This window comes from Balaenoptera acutorostrata, chromosome 19 (genome assembly GCF_949987535.1).
Source record: "Balaenoptera acutorostrata chromosome 19, mBalAcu1.1, whole genome shotgun sequence".
Lineage (NCBI taxonomy): Eukaryota > Metazoa > Chordata > Mammalia > Artiodactyla > Balaenopteridae > Balaenoptera > Balaenoptera acutorostrata.
The window spans coordinates 27,488,085-27,507,957 of NC_080082.1; the positions used below are offsets into that span (position 1 = coordinate 27,488,085).

General features: G+C 42.6%; 1 pseudogene; it reads right to left on the reverse strand.

The window, feature by feature from the left end:
* Positions 1-2,863: 2,863 nt before the first annotated feature.
* LOC114235986 (non-histone chromosomal protein HMG-14-like) lies at positions 2,864-3,292 on the reverse strand (annotated as a pseudogene).
* Between the last annotated feature and the right edge of the window lie 16,581 nt (positions 3,293-19,873).

Genomic DNA, 19,873 nt, shown 5'->3' on the forward strand with positions numbered 1-19,873 from the left:
AAGGAACTTCTACTAAGTGGGAAACACAAGAGAAGAAAAGGACCTACAAAAACAAACCCAAAACAATTAAGAAAATGGTCATAGGAACATACATATCAATAATTACCTTAAACGTGAATGGATTAAATGCTCCAATCAAAAGACACAGGCTTGCTGAATGGATATAAAAACAAGACCCATATATATGCTGTCTACAAGAGACACACTTCAGACCTAGGGACATATACAGACTGAAAGTGAGGGGATGGAAAAAGATATTCCATGCAAATGGAAATCAAAAGAAAGCTGGGGTAGCAATACTCATATCAGATAAAACAGACTTTAAAATAAAGAATGTTACAAGAGACAAGGAAGGACACTACGTAATGATCAAGGGATCAATCCAAGAAGAAGATATAACGATTATAAATATATATGCACCCAACATAGAAGCACCTCAATACATAAGGCAACTGCTACCAGCTCTAAAAGAGGAAATCGACAGTAACACAATAATAGTGGGGGACTTTAACACCTCACTTACACCAATGGACAGATCATCCAAAATGAAAATAAATAAGGAAACAGAAGCTTTAAATGACACTAGAGACCAGATAGATTTAATTGATATTTATAGGACATTCCATCCAAAAACAGCAGGTTACACTTTCTTCTCAAGTGTGCACGGAACATTCTCCAGGATGGATCACGTTTTGGGTCACAAATCAAGCCTCAGTAAATTTAAGAAAATTGAAATCATATCAAGCATCTTTTCTGACCACAACGCTATGAGATTAGAAATCAATTACAGGAAAAAAAAACGTAAAAAACACAAACACATGAGGCTAAACAATACGTTACTAAATAACCAAGAGATCACTAAAGAAATCAAAGAGAAAATCAAAAAATATCTAGACACAAATGACAATGAAAACACGATGATCCAAAACCTATGGGATGCAGCAAAAGCAGTTCTAAGAGGGAAGTTTATAGCTATACAAGCCTACCTCAAGAAACAAGAAAAATCTCAAATAATCTAACGTTACACCTAAAGGAACCAGAGAAAGAAGAACAAACAAAACCCAAAGTTAGCAGAAGGAAAGAAATCATAAAGATCAGAGCAGAAATAAATGGAATAGAGACAAAGAAAACAATAGCAAAGATCAATAAAACTAAAAGCTGGTTCTTTGAGAAGATAAACAAAATTGATAAACCATTAGCCAGACTCATCAAGAAAAAGAGGGAGAGGACTCAAATCAATAAAATTAGAAATGAAAAAGGAGAAGTTACAACAGACACCGCAGAAATACAAAGCATCCTAAGAGACTACTACAAGCAACTCTATGCCAATAAAATGGACAACCTGGAAGAAATGGACAAATTCTTAGAAAGGTATAACCTTCCAAGACTGAACCAGGAAGAAACAGAAAATATGAACAGACCAATCACAAGTAATGAAATTGAAACTGTGATTTAAAATCTTCCAACAAACAAAAGTCCAGGACCAGATGGCTTCACAGGTGAATTCTATCAAACATTTAGAGAAGAGCTAACACCCATCCTTCTCAGACTCTTCCAAAAAATTGCAGAGGAAGGAAAATTCCCAAACTCGTTCTATGAGGCCACCATCACCCTGATACCAAAACCAGACAAAGATACTACAAAAAAAGAAAATTACGGACCAATATCACTGATGAATATAGATGCAAAAATCCTCAACAAAATACTAGCAAACAGAACAACACATTAAAAGGATCATACACCATGATCAAGTGGGATTTATCCCATTTATGCAAGGATTCTTCAATATACGTAAATCAATCAATGTGATACACCATATTAACAAATTGAAGAAGAAAAACCATATGATCATCTCAATAGGTGCAGAAAAAGCTTTTGACAAAATTCAACACCCATTTATGATAAAAACTCTCCAGAAAGTGGGCATAGAGGGAACCTACTTCAACATAATAAAGGCCATATACGACCAAAAAAAAAAAAAAAAAAAAATTCAGTCCCTGCTTTGAGCTGGGCTCTTTGGTGAAGTTTTCCCCTATAAATCACATCTTAGGGATTTTTTTTCCATAATTGAGATTTTACTGATTGTTTTGAGGATCAGTACACACACATTTAAATTTGTACACAATTCTCAACATACATACCAAAAATCTAAAAAGTCATGCAGTTGTGATTCTTTTCTGAACAGTTATTCCAGGGACTTTCCAGCTTAAAATTTGGAGGCAAATTTTCCTTCACAGGATATCAAGTACCAATATCTTCAAATATTGATATGCTGTTACATCGTAAGTCCCACTAATTCACAGTTTAATATCATATACGCTACATACTCAAATTGTCAGTCGTTCACAACACATTAACAGTTATGAGAAGAACTGGACTACCACGACCAAAGATGTTACAGAGTGCACAAAATTCTGCCCAGGAGAGCCAAGATCAAGGGGTGAGTGGTTTGCTTTAGGAAACAATTCTACCAAAAACAACATGGGAAGAGAAGTAATGTAAAGTGTTTAAGACATAAATGCACAACTGACTCCAAACTGCCATTTAGTACGCTTTGTACTATAGGATATAAAAGCTACCCTCCATCCGTTGAATGTTAAGCTGACACCCAAGACAAAGCCTCCCATGTTCAATATCCCATTATTTTCTGGTTGTACCAACAAATAAGCAACAAGCAAATGATTTCACCTCTTACAAAAAAGCATTTACACTTAAAAAATGGGATGAGGTGGGATTCCCTCCTTTTTATAAATGTTTCTAGAGCTACTAAAAAACTTGCATTTACGAAATAGTTGATAAAAATATTCCTCTGGATTGAACAAGAAGGGAGACAGGGACCACTGATAGGACTGGATGTGTGATATTAATCAGACTTGGCTTCTTTCTCTCCTGCTTCATCAGAAGCTGGGTTCTCCTCGTTTTTAGTTTCTCCATCTTCTGCAGCTAAGTCTTCTTTAGTCTCTTGGTTTGCCACTTCAGCCAGTTTTCCCTTTGCTCCCCTTTTCCCTTTTGTTTGCACTTTTTTGTCTGAAGATTTATCCTTTCCTGCCGCCTTTTTTTGGCTTCGTTTCCACTTTTGCAGGAGCGGGTTTAGCGGACACCCTCGCGCATCTCCTCTTGGGCTCCTCCTTCGCCGCCCCCTCGGCGGAGCTGACCTTCCTCTTGGGCATCGCGGCGGCGGGGCGGGCGCGTGCCGGGTGCCTGCGGGCCGCGGCGCGCCGAGAGCCTTCGCGAAGCCGGGCTGCCGGGCCGCTGCCGCTCCTCCCGCCGCCCGAGCTGGGGGGACCCGCGGCGGGGGGCAGGGGTGGGGAGAACCGGATGGAACCGGATTGGGAGTCCGCCGCCACATCTTAGGCATGTAAAGCCCTGAAGCTGAGCCAGTTTTGACATGGTGGCTTTTACCTACTCTATTTATAATGTCTGTTAGCTTCCTCCCAGGTTAAGGGGCCAAATCTACCTGCTCTTCCTATTCTCCGAAAGCACAAGGAATTGAAATGGCAACAAACAACTAGTCTAGCTTGATGATGGAGATGCTAATATTTCACTTTAGACAACATTAAGTTTAGAAAGGATTGACCCCAAGGTCAAAAACAAACCAATGACACAAGAACAGGACAGAAGAGATGGGACTGCGGTAGATTTAGGTGTTGAGTTCATTTCTAGCTTAATGAGCAGAGCTTAATGCGAAATTCCCAGACACGCTGATCAAATCGAACAAAATGCTTACTCTGTACCAGTGGGCAGGGTCTAGAGCAGTGGGTCATTCTGGGATTGACATTTTGAGAGGAACATGGGCACATTGGGAATTGTCAGGAGGGCAGTGACCAGGATGGATACCATGTCTATATGAGAGACAATAAATGAATTGAGAAAATGAGTTTATACTTTGAACTAGAAATTTCTAGGTCTCCTGCTGAATTAGTTTCCTACTGCTGCTGTAACAAATTACTATGAACTAGGTGGTTTCGAAGAACATAGACTGAAAGGATTCTGGAAAGACAGTGGTACGGGAAGCATCAGGAATCTGTCTCCCCCCCCGCCCCCCAGACAACAACTGTACTGCCAGAATCTGTCTCATGTAAGTATTTGGAACTCTGGAGTCTATTGAAGGATTGCCACTTCCAGGGAAAGGCTTGGACAGGTAAACTGTGCTTCATTTTGGTCAGTTTCAGCTCTGAGCATAGCAGTTACCCATCCCCCATTCCCATGGTGGGCAGCTGTTTGCATACAGCTTGTGGGAGCCAGGTTGGGCAAAAGAGGACCCTGTGCTCCAAATGCTGGAGACCTATGCTCTGATTGCCCATTGCTGCTTCTGATTAGATTGTTGCTGCCCCTCCACCTCTAGCTGAAGTGACTTCCAGGGGACTTAAAGGGTGGGTGCCCTTTACTGTCCTCTTCATTTTTCTCTTTTTCCTCCTTTTTAGAGCCAAACATTAAAGACAAGGATACTGTATTAGGGTTCTCCAGAGAAAGAGAACCAATATGATATATGTAGATTGATATCTCTATATAGATCTCTCTCTCTCTCTCTATGTATAACTATATGAAATTTATTATAGGAGTCAGCTCATGTTACAGAGGCTGAGAAGTCACATGATCTGCAGTCTGGAGAATCAGGAAGGCCATGGGCATAATTCAGTAAAATGCTGAAGGCCTGTGAACCAGGCGGGTGAGGGGCTGCTAGTGCAAGAAACAGGAGCTCTGGTATCTCTGAGGGCAGCAGAAGGTGGACCTCCCAGCTTAAAAAGAGGGAGATAATTTGCCCTTCCTCTGCCTTTTTGTTCTATTCAGACCCTTGATGCATGGGATGAGGCCTGCCCACATTGGTGAAGGCAGATCTTTTTCACTCAGTGTATTGATTTTCTTCTAATCTCTTTGCTAATCTCTTCTGAAAACACCCTCACAAACGTACCCAGAAATAATTTTTTTACCAGCTATCTAGGCATTCCTTAGCCCAGGCAAACTGACACAAAATTAACCATCAGACATGCAAAACAACTGCATATATGGGGGAAGTTAGCAAGTGATCGTGCATGTCCAAGGAAAGGCTCTGAAAAGACCCAAGACTTTAAACTATACCTCAGCTGATCCTTGGCACATAGATAGCCTACAGCAATGGGAAACAAACAAACAAACAAAAAAACGCTATTTAACAAAGCAGTAACAAAAAACAGCAAACTCTGGGTAACAGGGAGAATCTGGTCTCCATAATTACCACATTATTAAATACAAATATTCAAATTTTTTCCAAAAAAATCATAAGGCATACAAAGAAACAGAAAAGTATGGCCCATTCAAAGAAAAAAAAAAAAAAAAAACCAACAGGAACTATCCCTGAAAAAGACTTGATGGCAGATACAGAAGACAAAACAACTGTTTTAAAACAACTGTCTTAAAGATGCTCAAAGAACTAAAGGAAGATTTGGAAGAAGTCAGGAAAATGTATGAACAAAAATGGAAACATCAATCATGAGACAGAAAACCTAAAAAGAAGCCAAAAAGAAATTCTGGAGCTGAAAAGTATGGTAATTGAAATGAAAAATTAACTAGAGGGATTCAAAGGCAAATTTGAACAGGCATAAGAATCAGTGAACTCAAAGATAGGACAATGGAAATAATCAAGACTGAGAAACTGAAAGAAGAAAGATTCAACTAGAAGCCATATGAAGAAACAAAGATCCCAATAAAGGTACATAAGCAATTATAAAAGCTAACATTAGTGTAACAATGGCTTATAATTCCACTTTGTTTTCTAAATGACTTGAGACTAATGCATTAAAAATCATTATTAGTTTACATTATTCTGGGGCACACAATGTATAAAGGTGTAATTCTGTGATAACAACAGCGAGGGGTGGGGATGGAGCTGTAAAGGAGCAGAGTTCTTGTATATTATTGAAGTTAAGCTGGTATAAATTCAAATGAGAGTGTTATAACTTTAGTATGTTAAATGTAATCCCCATGGTACCCACAAAGAAAATAGCTACAGAATATAAACAAAAAGGAATGAGAAAGGAATTTAAACATTTCACCACCAAAAAAAAAAGTCAACTAAACACTAAGGAAGACAGTACTGTAATGCAGGGAGTGAAAAACAAAGCTGTAAAATGTATAGAAAACAAATAAGGTGACAGAAGTCTCTCCTTCCCAGTAATTACTCTTTTAAATGTAAATGGATTAAACTCCCCAAAAGACAGACTGGCAAAATGGTTAAAAATCACAGTCCAACTATATGCTATCCACAGGAGACTCACTTTAGATCAAAAGGCACAAATAGATCAAAAGTGAAAGAATTGAAAAATATTCCATGCAAACAGTAACCGAAAGAGAGCAGGGGTGGCTGTACTAACACTGGACAAAACAGATTTTAAATCAAAAAGTTTACAAGAGACAAAGTAGGACATTATATATTAATAGAAATTTGATATATCCTCTTGCTGTAACATTATAAACACTTACATTTCTAATGACATACAACTGAATAAATAAAGCAAAAATTGACAGAATTGAAGAGAGAAATAATGGATAGAGCAAGCAGACAGAAGCAAGGAAATAGATACAACAAACCAACTATATGAAACAGACACTGCACACTCTACCCACCACCAAAAGCATACACATTCTTCTTATGTGCACGGGGATATTTTCCAGGTTAGACCATATGTTAGGCCACAAAAATTAAGTGTCAATAGATTTGAAAAGATAACTATCATATTTTCTCTGACCACAATGAGATAAAGTGAGAAATCAGTGACAGTAGGCAAACTGGAAAATCCACAAATATACTGAAATTTAACAACACACTCTTAAACAACCAATGGATCAAAGAATAAATCACAAGGTGAATTAGAAACTCCTTAGTTTTAATGAAAACAAAAATGCAACATACCAAAACTATAATGCAGCAAAAGCAGTCCTAAGGGGGAAATGTACAGCTATAAACACATTAAAAAAACCAGATCTCAAATTAAGAACATAACTTTACAAGTTAAGGAACTTGAAAAAGAACAAACTAAACCCAAAGCTAGCAGAAGGAAGGAAATAAAGATTAGAGAATAGGGGACTTCCCTGGTGGCGCAGTGGTTAAGAATCTGACTGCCAACGCAGGAGACACTGGTTTGAGCCCTGGTCTGGGAAGATCCCACATGCCGTGGAGCAACTAAGCCCGTGCGCCACAACTACTGAGCCTGCGCTCTAGAGCCCGCGAGCCACAACTGCTGAACCAGCATGCCACAACTACTGAAGCCCGCATGCCTAGTGCCTGTGCTCCAGAACAACAGAAGCCACCGCGATGAGAAGCCCATGCGCTGCAACGAAGAGTAGCCCCCGCTCACCGCAACTAGAGAAAGCCTGAGCGCAGCAACGAAGACCCAACGCAGCCAAAAATAAAATAAATTAAAAAAAAAAACAACTGGTACAGCTGCTGTTGAAAACAGTATGAAGGTTCCTTAAAAATTTTAAGATAGAATTACCATATGATCCAGGAATTCCACTTCTGGATATATACCCAAAAGAGCTGAGAGCAGGATCTTAAAGAGGTATTAGTACTCCAATGCTTATAGCAGCATTATTGACAATGGCTAAAACGTACAAGTAACCCAAGTGGTCACTGATAGATGAATGGGTAAACAAAATTTTCTGGTTTAAAATAGTTAGCTTTTTTGTTTTTTGTTTTTTACAACACAGCAAAAAAGAATCTACAACTATCAAAATCTGCAAAACTTCTGTAGAAAGGAGCTACCTTTTTTGAACTGTTTAATTAAAGCTTCTCTAGGATTTTACACACCCATTTTTGGTCATCAAGAGCACGGAATTTCTCACACCTGTTTGTGTCTCTACTGGCTTTAGACCCTGACATATTTACACACTTCAGTATTCTACATCTAATCAAATCAGCTTTCCTTTAGCCCATTTATATTTTTAAATAGAAAAGTGAAACTAAAACAGATTTAATTTCCTTCTGAAATCTGTTATGTAAATGTTTTGTTGAATTTAAACATCACAAGTTTGATAAAATTGTCAACAAGGTCTCTCACCCACCCCACAGCCTGTGGAAAATCTTAATTACAGCAGATTCAAATACATCGCTACATTGTCAGCTGTTTTTTCTGCTTCGAATCAGCTACCTTGATGTTCTAATACTGTTTTAACCACCTCTTAGCGTCTCAGCTAAGAATGCCTGTCTCAGTTCTGCCTAGAAATCCACCACCATAAAATGGAGTATTATTCAGCCTTAAAAAAGAAGGAACTTCTGACATATGCTACAACATGGATGAATCTTAAGAACATTATATTAAGTGAAATATGCCAGCCACAAAAAGACGAATACCATGTGATTCCACTATATGAGACATTTAGAGTAGTCCAAATCATAGAGACAGAAAGTAGAAGGTTGGTTGCTGGGGCAGAGGGGAGGGGGAAATGGCGAGTTATTGTTTAATAGGTCCAGAATTTCTGTTTTACAAGATGAAAAGAGTTATGGAGATGGATGGTGTTGATGAAACATTATGCAGGTATTTAATGCCACTGAACGGTATACTTAAAAATGGTTAAGACAGTAAATTTTATCACTATAAAATTTTTATCACTATAAAAAAATTGGAAAAAAACCCCAAAATTGATTATCTTACAGTTCTGGAGGTCAGAAGTCCAAAATGGGCCGGCAGGGCTGCATTCCTTCTGGAGGCTCTAGAGGAGAGTCAATTTCTTTGCCTTTTCCAGCTTCTGGAGGCTGTCCGCGTTCTTTGGCTTATAGCACCTTCCAGCAATGGCGTCACCCCAACCTCTGCTCTGTCAGCACAGCTCCTGCTTCCCCCCGGCTTCCTCCGAACATCTCCCAACCCGACTGTGAGTCTCCTGCCTCCTTCTTATAAGGTGCCTTATATTGGACACACCTGATAATCCAGGAGACTCCATCTCAAGAGCCTCAGCTTAATCACACCTGCAAGTGCTTTTGCCATGGAAGGAAACAAATTCACAGGTTCTGAGAGCTAGGATGTGAGCATCTTTGGGAAGCCATTATTCTGTTTACCACAGTTGCCTAGAGAAATACTCATGTGAGCGTGGGAGGAGGTAGGCACAAGGGCTTCAATACTGAAAGCAGGGGGAAGCCCACGTCTGACAATAGGGTTGTGGTTGAACAACCGTGCAGACATTCTATAGAATACTGGGCAGCCATAGAAAGAATGAGCTGGAGACATGGAGGGCTGTCCATGGTGCACTTTTAAACGAGAAAGACAAATTTCAGGAATTCTTAATTCATTTGTTCAACAAATAGTTTCAGTGTCTATCATGTTCCTGAAGCTGGAAGTACAGAAGTGAATTAAACAAGAGTTTATACTCTCTTTCTGTATAAAAACTGTATGCAGAAATAGGTGTGTACAGGGAAAAAAGGGTCTAAGCTGGAAAATAAATACTGATATGTTAACACTGGGTATCTTGGGAGAGGAAGAGCAGGAAGTAAAAGCGGTGAAGATTTGCCCTTCTTCTTTGGATGTTTTTATATAGTTTTATCTTTTTCAACAAGCATTTAAACTTGCTTATTGAAGCTTGCTAAAAAATTAAAATAAACTGAGGTACAGTTATCAGGAGAAGTTATCTATTATGTCTAACCCCACCTCATGATGACAAAACTGTACCATCTGCAAAACAGAAAGAAGGGAGGGAAGGAAGGGAGAGAGTGGAGACAAAGAAACATCCAGCTGATTGGTGTTAACTTGGAGCAGGCAAGGCTTGCGGGGCACTTAGCCAGCAAGTGAAGCAAAGTGTCCCTCCCTCCCCGGCGGGAACTGGCAGCTCCTCCGGGTACGATTCTTTATAACCTCTCCTGTGGCACTGGCCATGTGCCTAGTGTACACAGTAGGCGATCAGTGACATATTGTCGGCCAGCTGAGTCACCGACGGGAGCGCCTGTAAGGGTGTAGATGACACCCACACAGGAGGAGCAAGCGTCCTGTCAGGGCTCAGCTTTGACCCCATATGGCAACACCCGCACCCACCAGCCTCACTTCCACACCCATTCGTCTCCCCTCATTTCTAACCATTTCAGCTCAAAGTCTGGTCCTTCCCAAGCCCCCACAACTCCCTGGTTTATTTGAAGCAGAGGTTCTGCAGTTGGAGGAAGTGGGTAGAAATTCCAGGTCACTTATCTCCGCCATGGTGTCCCCAAGATGAACTTGTGGTTTGCTACTTCTTTGCCCTGAACTGCAACCTCTGAGCTGGCCTTTCTACCCCCTGCATGCGTCTCTGGGGCTGATGCTTTGTGGCCGCGGGGTGCAGGGAAGACAGGAGGGGGTGAGGCGTGGGGCCCAGGGGCCCTCGACCCCAGGCAATGTCATCTCAGACTTGTAGACCTAAGTTCCCTTGATAAACATCATCTCAGAATCACACACCTGGCAAACAGGCTGTCCCGGGAACACGGCCCAGGAACAAACAAAACAAGCTTGTGTCTTTTCATTTTGTTCTTGGTTCTTACTGTTCTAGGAAGAAAAAAGAAAAAAAGACTGGACTTGAGTATGTGAGACATTCACATGTTTTACTCAGAAAACAAAGAACCTCTGATTTTCTTGGAGAAACGTTGAGAGCTGCCTTTTCCTTTTAGTGCCCTTAAGCACAGACTGAAACAAGGAAGACATAATTTCAGTTCATTCCAACTGTCCCCTTGAACACCTACTTCATCCTTCCTAGACTGATCGTTGGACAGAATTAAAACTGCTCCCAAAGTGTAGTTTGATTCAGCCTGCGGGCCCTCCGTGAAGTGTCCCTGCCCTCTTCCGGCTCTGTCCTCCTCTCCTCCTGGATCCCCCTCAGGCACTCCCTGCACGTTCCTGCCCCCAAGCCCTTCGTACCTGTCCCCTCGGCCTGGAACATGGTCCTCCCGTTTCCCTCCCTCCTTCAGGTCCCTTCAGAACTGCAACCGCCACCCCATCCCAGCCCTCCCACCCCCAGCCCTGCTTCATTTCTCTCCACAGCACTTGTCACCTTCTAATAGGTCACTTTGTTATTTTGTTTACACTCTACCCCTTTTCTGATGTAAACTCCACCAAGGCGTGGATTTTCATCCATCTGTTCACCACTGGAAACTCAGTCCTAGATAATGACTGAATCTGAATCTTTATAGAGGAGTTTTGCATTATGTATCCAAAATCTTATAAATACACAGCTATTCCACATCTAGGAATTTATCCCCGGGAAGTCATCACAGAAGTGTGCAAAAATAGACTTAGAAATGTTACAAAAGCCAAACACTGGAAATAATAAGAGCTGACATTTAATTAGCACTTACCGTGTGCCAGACCCTGTTTTAAACATTTTATGCACATGAACGCTTTAAACTCCCGACCACCCTATAACCCACCTATCATTGTCTGGATTTTACAAGTGAGGGAACAGGCAGAGGGACTGAAGAGCATGCAGTCGAGCCAGGATTTGATGGGGTGTGTCTGACTCGAGTCCATATTCTTAACACCCTATGGGTTACATGAGCTGTGCTCCAGCCACCCCGAGGCATTCAACGCAACCATTTAAAATGATGCTGTAGACAATGAATTTTTTCTGGTGGGGGAAGAAGGGACATGAACCCCTGAAATTATATGTAAATTGTGTGATCATACACATTGCTGGGAAGGAGACAGCTTTATCAGATTCTCTGAGACATTCAAGAACCAGCGTTGTAGAATAATTCTTCTACGTAAGTAGTTCAGGTGAACGTATCCTGCACATGGGTTATCAACTGTTTAGCACAGTCTTTAAAAAATTTCTTTTTAGTTTCCCTCCTTCTACACAAGCTTTCCTCATCTTGTGCCTAAACCACATTAACAACCTAGAATGTCACCACAGAAGACGCTTTAATGACTTGAAAAGATCTTTGTGAGATACAGTAAAAAGCTCAAATAACTAAATTATGTTAATAGCTGTTATTCCTGGGTGATGGAATTATGAGTGTGTTAAAATTTCTTCTCTGGTCTTATTTGTATTCTGTACATGTTTTGCAAGAACATGAATTACTTTTTGTAACCAAAGGAATTTTTTTTTTAAGAAAATGGCACACTTGGGGAAGATAATTTGGAAGATGCTATGAAAATTTTAAGTGTACCTGCCCTTTGATCCAGAAATTCCATTTCCAGGAATCTGCTGGACAGAAATTCTTGCCTGTGAGCCCGAATATAAGTCCAGCGACATTCATGGAAGCATTGTGAAAATTAGTAAACAGCCCAAACCCTCAGAGAAGGTGAGTAAATAAAATAAACAAAATAAAATATTCAATAAAATATAATACCACCATATTAGAAAAACTGTGCAGCTGTTAAAAAAAGAAAACACGGTAGCTAGATCTCTGACTCTCCTACAAGATGTATTATTTGGTAAAAACAGATGTATAATAAGGTCCAACATACATAAAGGACGAGCGTAACAGTATAAAGGCCTTGAAAGGGGTCTGGAAGGAAGCCGCCTGTTTGTTGATGATGGTTACTTGCAGGGAGGCGCTGGGAGCTGGGCAGGGGAGGTCATGGTGAAGGGGACTTCATGTTCTGTTCTGGATTGTCTGAATTTTTTTTTTTTTCTTTTTCTTTTATTTATTTATTTATTTATGGCTGTGTTGGGTCTTCGTTTCTGTGCGAGGGCTTTCTCTAGTTGCGGCAAGTGGGGGCCACTCTCCATCGCGGTGCGCGGGCCTCTCACTGTCGCGGCCTCTCTTGTTGCGGAGCACAGGCTCCAGACGCGCAGGCTCAGTAATTGTGGCTCACGGGCCCAGTTGCTCCGCGGCACGTGGGATCTTCCCAGACCAGGGCTCAAACCCATGTCCCCTGCATTGGCAGGCAGATTCTCAACCACTGCGCCACCAGGGAATCCCCTGAATCTTTTACATATTATTTATATAACCAAATACAACACACACAGTTAAACTATGAAAGAGTCCTAAGATTAAAAAAGCCTCCAAACTCCGAAGTGCTTTCCTCCCACCATGGGGCTGCTCAGGGGCTCCACGCCAAGCTGCCAGGAAGTCTCCAGAAGGACCACGATCCTGGTTACTGTCAGGATTAGAAACAGGCTCAGTCACCGGGCAGGGGCAGGTGGTTATGTAAACGGGAGCGCAGACCTACTGCACATTCTTATGCCCTAAGCACGAGCAGCAATCATGAGGATCTTGGAGCAGTGTGGAAATTAAGTGACAAAAGCCAACTGGGGAACTACACACAGCGCGCCCAGGGTAAAGGCGGAGGGGCCACATTGTTAGCCAGGTGGGATTATATCATCTTGGCCAAACCTGTTTCTCCCTGGGGCTTTCTCATTGCGGTTCCGAGGCTACAAACCTGCACGTCGTCTGGACCTGCACTTCTCTCCCTCCCCCACATTCAGTCGTCACCGCGTCCTCTGCTCCCTTCACTTCTTTCATCCCCTCCCTGGTCCAGGCAGCTCCGTCTGTCCCTGCATGATCGCAGCAGCCTCCCAAGAGGTCTCCCTGTTCCCAAAGGCCATCACTCCCGGACCTGTCTGTTCCTAGTCTGTTCCCGCACAGCAGCCAGAAAGGTCTCCGAGCTTTTAAAAAGATAACTGGGCTCGGTTGCTTCTCTGTTTCCTTGTCGCTTTTATAATAATACCTTTGCCCTGATCTCCAAGCGCCTGTAGGATCTGGCCCTCACCAGCAGCTACAAACACTTCTCGCTTCCTTCTCTTCCACTGTGTCCCAGCCGCCCTGGCGTTTCTGTGCTGTTTCCTGCCCAGGGCCTCTGCTCTCGCTGCCTCTGTGAGCCTGGCTACTCCTTACACCCCCAGCCCTCTCACAGTTTCTCCATCACATTAGTCTGCATACCTGCTTCCTGGGCCTATGCTTGATTCCCAATCTCCCCCACTAGCCAGCACTATTCTAGGGCTTACCGTGGGTGTGGCGCGGCTCTAAGCACTTTACAGACCACCCATTCAGTGCTTTCAAGACCCTACAACACTAGTACAATCATGACACCCATTTTATAGATGAGGAAAGTGAGGCGCAGAGGTACCCAACTTGCCCCCAAGCTGGGCAACTCTAAAGTGGCCAACGTGGGCTTCGAACCCAGGTGGCTTCAGCCCAGGGCCTGAGCCCTTCATTACTAAATGATCCTGCCTAAAACCACTAATGAGATAAAAACCGGCACCCTATTTACTTTTTGAAGATTGGAACTGGCTGGAGGAGCAGCCAATGAACTTCACTGGCCACACTGGTACCAGACACGCCACGCCCAAGCTTTTAATGCCTGTGGTGATTTGAGGACATGATTTGACCTGTCTTTTCCTGGATAGAACAGGCCATAGATGAAAGAGTTCTCCAACTGCTTTTTGTGGACTTTCAAATTATTGACTCCAGGAGCCCATTTCCCTTATGTAATTCTCAACAGGGTCTCACTGCATAAAGGGGGCCAGCCCTAACACCTGTGGAACTGCAACTCTGGCAGCGCCCCTGGCTGCAAAAAAAGAGTGGACTCAATGCCCATTTGGGTTCTATTTTCATTAAAACCCCATTAACTTGCTCTCTCAGAGCAATTAAAGTGTCCAGGCCTGAGGCTCTGCAGCGCTGTAGGAGGCGCTTTTTAAAAGTGAGCGTTCTGTTCTGTTCTGTTCTGATCACAGGTGGAGAACTTTCTTTTCAAAAGGACCCCCGGGGGTTGATGTCTCAGGCTCATTTCCAGCCCCAAGGTGGGTTTTCTTAACAGATAATTTGGCAACATCCTCTGCAGCTGGTTTTGAGTTAGCTGAGGTTGAAGATAATGTAATTTCCCTTCTACTTGGTGTTTTTTTCCTTTGTTTTTTGTTTGTTTGTTTGTTTTTGGCCTGATTTTTGTAACTCAAAACCAGTTTAAAGTCTTCCAATGAATGTTCATTCCTTCCACATCTTGTAAAAGTCTAAGCACTGCCCCAGGGCACACGGAGGCCAAGTGCGAAGTTTCACTTGGCAGAGCTGTAGAGATGCATTTGTCTCTTTTTTTTTTTAACATGTTTATTGGAGTATAATTGCTTTACAATGTTGTGTTAGTTTCTGCTGTATAACAAAATGAATCAGCTATACGTATACATATATCCCCATATCCCCTCCCTCTTGTCTCCCTCCCACCCTCCCTATCCCACCCCTCTGGGTGGTCACAAAGCACCGAGCTGATCTCCCTGTGCTATGCGGCTGCTTCCCACGAGCTATCTATTTTACATTTGGTCGTGTCTATATGTCCATGCCACTCTCTCACTTTCTGTCTCTACTCTTGCACCTTGAAATCAGCCAAACCCACGTGAGCCGGGCCCTGTCCTTCTTCCGTGCCCGGGTGGGGTGGGTGCGACCCGCTGGCCGCGGTGTGCCCCCATCACAGGACTCTGCATTTTAACACTGGGGCACATTATGGAGCTGGGCAGCTTGCAACTCAACCATTCAGTACATGAAGCATCTACTGGGTGCAGGCTTGGCTCTTTGTGCTCTGGGGGATGCAGTAGGTCTGGGGTGGGGCCTGAGAACCCGCATTTCTAACAAATTCACAAGTGGTGCTTATGCTGTTGGTCTGGGGACCACACTTTGAGAATCACTGCTATAAGATTTTGCTTAAATGTCACTCCCCTGGAGGCCCTCCCTTCCAGCCCCTCCGCCAACCTTGGGATGGCGCTTCGGCCATAGGCTCTCAGGCAATTTGTATGGCTTCTTGCTTGTGATGGTCTGGCCCCTGCTTCCTTCCCCCACTTCACTATCTGTCACTCTCATCCTTGCCCTCCATGCTCCTGTCACCCAGGCCTGCTTTCCCTTCCTCAGAATAGGCCAAGCCACAGACCCCACTTCTGCCTGCCCCAGGACCTTGGCACTTGCTACCCTCACTGTCTGGAATGTTCTTCTCTGGGCTCTTCACCTGGCCAACTCCATATCCTAACTTAAGAGTGGCCTTCTATGAACCCAGTTTAAAGAAGGTCCCCTGAGGTGTTCCCCTTCACACGCCCTTTAATTCATATCACAGATCTTGTGTTAATCAGATCTAACCCCCCTTGAGAATGTAAACTCCACAAGGGCAGGCAGGAGTGACCATTCCACTCCCCACTGTAGACCCCGTGCCCAGCGCTGGCACAGGGTAGAGCATCACTGGAGAAGTGAAGGAATGGGATAAGTTTCTGCTCTCAGTGAAATCCACTTTGGAAGAGGCCGGAAAACCTGCCAGCCTTGCCCTGTGGGCTCTTCTTTCTGCAGACCTCCCTGCCATTAGGCCAACCATCAGCCACTCGGCACTTTGTTTTGAGCGAGGGGGTGGGGTGGGGATGGAGGGAGGCAGGGGAGGTTTGGGAACAGCCAAAGTTGCAGCTTAGACACATAATCAAATCCAGAGGGCTGCACTGTGTTCTGCCAATTGAGATACCAGATTAAGCAGGCCAAGGGCCCCTGGGGCAAGATGCCATGCAAAATAACTTTTCAAAAATAGCAACTTGTATCTCAGGAATGAGCATGAATTGTCAATGACATGAGCAGTGTTTTGAAACAGAAAGAGGAGTCCTATTTATATTGCAGATAACAGTTACGCGATATAGGCATAACTTGGGCCAATTTTCCCAAAGGAGATGTTTAGGAGTGATGGTGTGGTGATGCCTGGAGAAGCTGTGTTGGAAGGACCAAAGCTGAAGAGAAAGACGCCTAGTGGTGTGGTGGGAAGAGGATGCCCATGGCTCCTGGCTGGGCTCTGCAGCTTTCTGGACAGTACAGTGGAGCAGCTAAGATCCCTTCAGGATCAGCTGGATCAGGGTTCCAACCCTGGGCTCAACGCTTGTTGCTGTGTGACCTTGGGCAGTTGCTTAACCTCACTGAGCCCGTCTCTGTCTCTGGAAAATGAGGGGAAACAGTAATTTCTCTCTCAGGGTTGTAAAGAATAAACCAAAAAAAAAAAAAAGAATAAATGAAATAACAAGATAATGTGTATAAAGTGGGTATCGCAGTGCCTGGCACAGAGTAAGCACTCAATAAATAATAGATATCATTAGCTACAACACTTAAACAATTTTAATTGTGATAAAAAAATAACCTAAAACTTACCATCTTAACCACTTTTAATGTACAGTTCAACAATGTTATATATAGTCACATTGTTGTGCAACAGATCTCTAGAACTTTCTCATCTTACAAAACTGAAACTCTTACATTTAGGTTTTTAACCCATTTTGAGTTAATTTTTGTATATGGTGTTAGGTAAGGGTCCAACTTCATTCTTCTATAGTAATACTTTTATATTGAAAAATTCCTCTTACCTATTTGTGCCTATTTTCTCTTTTACTGAAAAAAAGGTAGGGACGTCCTTGGTGGTCCAGTAGCTAAGGCTCCTCACTCCCAATGAAGGGGGCCAGGGTTCTATCCCTGGTCAGGGAACTAGATCCCACGTGCCACAACTCAGTGCAGCCAAATAAATAAATAAATAAATATTTAAAGAAAAAAAAGGTAGGTTAAGAACTTTTCTAGGCTTCCCTGGTGGCGCAGTGGTTGAGAATCTGCCTGCTAATGCAGGGGACACAGCTTCGAGCCCTGGTCTAGGAAGATCCCACGTGCCGCGGAGCAACTAGGCCCGTGTGCCACAACTACTGAGCCTGCGCGTCTGGAGCCTGTGCTCCGCAACAAGAGAGGCCGCGACAGTGAGAGGCCAGCGCACCGCAATGAAGAGTGGCCCCCGCTTGCCGCAACTAGAGGAAGCCCTCGCACAGAAACGAAGACCCAACACAGCCAAATAAATAAATAAATAAATAAATAATAATTAAAGTTGCTAATAATTTTTTTTAAAAAAAAAGAACTTTTCTATTCATCAAAAGATACTACAAAGAAAATTAAAAGACAAGCCACAAACTGGGAGATTTTTTACAACACAGATAACTGATAAAGGATTAGTATCCAGAATATTCCTATAGGTCAGTAAGAAAAAGACAAATGTCCTCATAGAAAAATGAGCAAGACACAAAAAGGAATTTCACAGAAGAGGAAGCATGAATGGCCAATGAACATATAATAAAATATTCAGCCTCATTAGTGCTCAGGAAAATGCAAATCTACATCACTATGAGGTGCTATTTTATACCCATTAACTGGGCAAAAATTAAGAAATCTAATAATGAGGACTCATACCGAGCAGATGGGAGAGTAAATCGGCACATTTTGGCAGCATCTTGTGCAGTTGAGCACTCACAGACCCTACAAGCCAGCAATTTAACTTTTACGTGAAACTTACCCAAGAGCAACTCTTAAATAAATGATTCAGATGTGAGGACGAATGTGCATAGTGACAATGTCTGTAACAGAAAAAAGGACTGGAAACGAACCAAATGTCCAGTAATAAGAGGATGCTTATAGAAATCGTGGCATGTTCCCAGAATCGAGTAACATTCAGCAGTAAAAATGAACTGCAAAAACATGGTTGAAAGTTAAAACGTAAAATTGAGTGCAAGAAGCATGTGGGTGGCAGGGTATTATTTTGACAGAGTTCAAAACCAAATCAAAATAATATTCATTAGATATATAAAACAAGGGATAATAAACATAAAACCCAGGACTGTGGTAACTCTGGGGGCGGGTGCAGCAGGAAACCATGCAAAAGGAACCAGAAGCATTGATTATATTCTAGAACTGAAGTGAGTGGAAGCTCCTGGGTATTCTTGTTATTACAGCACTTCATAATCTAAAGTTATGTTACTGGCATTCTTTTACATGTACTAAATATAACATGATAAAGAGTTATTTTACCAGCCTGTAAAACAGTTAATTCTTACGGGCCCCTTCAGCTCTAAGCTATTGGGTAGCAGCTACCAATTTAGGGAGATTTGATAAGAAACTCTCCATTCTTCTACCATCTGTTTATTTTGGGAAGAATTTGGAAGGGGCAGGCGTGGCACTTCCTTTGAGGCCTCCAAAACAAATTCTGGGCACAAAACCCAGAGTAGAGGCTGGAGGTTTGTGAGAAGAGGCACAAAGAATGATCCTGTGGATGGGAGGGAGCGAGCTGGGTGAACTGTGGCTGACCCGGCTCCCAGGCCATCCTCAAACTGGGAAAACTGTTTGGCTTGCACCTTCCTACACTGTGGCCCAAATCTGACAGGGAATGAGTGGGCCATCAGGCAGACACCTACCATCCATTACACTTCTAGAAGGCAACAGGTGTGGAATCACTGAACAAAGGGGTCCCACAGAGAATATTACTAAGAAGTCACCCCTACACTATTTCTCTGTCTTCAGCTTCCCTTGGTTAAAGGCCATCTTGGTGGCCTGAAGACATAAGCTCTTTCCTGAGAGATTTATTTCACAATGTGGGTCCCCAAGGGAACTTGCCACATGGTGTGGATGACATCGAAGGAGGTGGGTATGCTTGAGCCTTAATTAAGCAAGGCAATTCGTCCACCTCCGTGTAACTCAGCTAAACGCTATTCTCTCGACAGATGCGTCTACAATAAGCCAAGACATTTTTTTCCTATGGTTTCTTTATTTTACTTGCAGCAGCAGAAAAGCCTTTTTAAAACACAATGGTCTATGGATATAACAGTCTTTCCAAATGGAGTGAGGTTTTTCAATTTTTATTGATTTCTTTTAAAAATGCCTTAAAAAGTAGAGAGCTTGATTATCCCTGCTGACTACACATGAACATGATGTATCGTGTTATATGGTGAGCTCTCCCTAAAAATCTTTAAAACGATCTAGAAATTCAGCCAGTAGAATCCTCTGAAATGTTGTTGATCGAGGGCTGAGCTGGCTCAAAACCTGAGAAAACACTGCCTGCACTGCTCAGTGACAGGACGAGAAGCACTTTACTTAGTTGTTATCTGGTCTCTTGGATGAAGAAATGCGTGAACATAAAATGCTAAATTAGAAAATGACAGTGTCTTTTGAAAAGTTTTTTAAATGTTTTGC